We start from the raw sequence: 1,114 nt of genomic DNA, 5'->3' as shown, positions 1-1,114 counted from the left end.
GCCTTTTCAAGGAGCCAAGAGAAGGCCGGTTTGCCTGAGCCATAGCGATGACAGGGGATGAGGCTTGAGAGTCTGGCAGAAGTCAGAGGACAGAGCGTAGAAGGCCGAGGCGAGGACTGGATTTTACCCTGGGGGCTGTGGAAAACCAAGGAAGGATCCTGAGTGATGGGATCACATTCGCGCTGGGTGTCGCAGAGTTGACCCGTAGATGGCGGCAGTCACTCAGCCAAGAGGCGAGGGTGGCTCGGATCTCAGCGTTTGGTTTAAAAAAAAAGAAAAAAAAAAGACTTTTAAAAATGCAAACAATATAGCGCTGGATTATGAAGCGAAAAGTCACTTTACCTTCTTTTTATGTCTTTTTTTTTTTTCTCCCAACTTTCCTGCACCTAGCGTGCAGACGATAAAAATACTTGATGGAAAGTTCTTAAAAAAAACAAAAGAAAGTTCTTGTAGAAAGTGGTTTGGGGCTGAAGCAACTTTGTAAATATCTGTAGGCACTTAGGTGACATTTTTAGTAAAGATTCTATGGACAGATGAACCATTGGCTTCAGGATGAGCAATTTTTGTCTTTGATTGTTTTAATCGGAAATGGCGTTGACGATGAAGTGATAAAGATGTGTTTGAATGTTTATTGGGTATTTTCCTTCATCCAGCTTCCACCGCGTCAAGCAGAGTGATTGAGATTTAGGAAGAGCAGAAACCACCTCCGGCGACCGCAGCCAAACGAAACCATATTCACACCTCCGGAACTACAAAGTAACAAGTTTTGTAATATCATCTCTGTCTGGAGATCTCAGGGGCTGACCTTCGCCAGTGTCCGTAGTAGGGGTTATCACGTTCGCCTTACACGCGAAAAGTCCCCGTTTCGATCGCGGCTGGGAACACGCTTGTCCGTTTTTCCTTACAATAGAATTTTAAACTTTGCTTCCAAGTAACAAAAAATTCTAGTTCATGGATTTTACTAGAAAATTTTAAAAGAGCCCCAGGGGGAGAAAAGTCTCGGAACCAGATTGCGTTGGCCGGGAATCGAACCCGGGTCAACTGCTTGGAAGGCAGCTATGCTAACCACTATACCACCAACGCCCGGCGTACACACCGCCCTCCAGATACCTTT

The 1,114-nt window shown here is 45.2% G+C and overlaps 1 non-coding gene across 1 annotated transcript; it reads right to left on the bottom strand.

The window, feature by feature from the left end:
* Positions 1–1,011: 1,011 nt before the first annotated feature.
* TRNAG-UCC lies at positions 1,012–1,083 on the bottom strand. The gene has a single exon. It is a non-coding gene; the product is annotated as a tRNA-Gly (tRNA).
* Between the last annotated feature and the right edge of the window lie 31 nt (positions 1,084–1,114).

This window comes from Pteropus alecto, unplaced genomic scaffold, assembly GCF_000325575.1.
Source record: "Pteropus alecto unplaced genomic scaffold, ASM32557v1 scaffold30, whole genome shotgun sequence".
NCBI lineage: Eukaryota > Metazoa > Chordata > Mammalia > Chiroptera > Pteropodidae > Pteropus > Pteropus alecto.
This window is presented reverse-complemented; position numbering and strand designations above follow the sequence as displayed.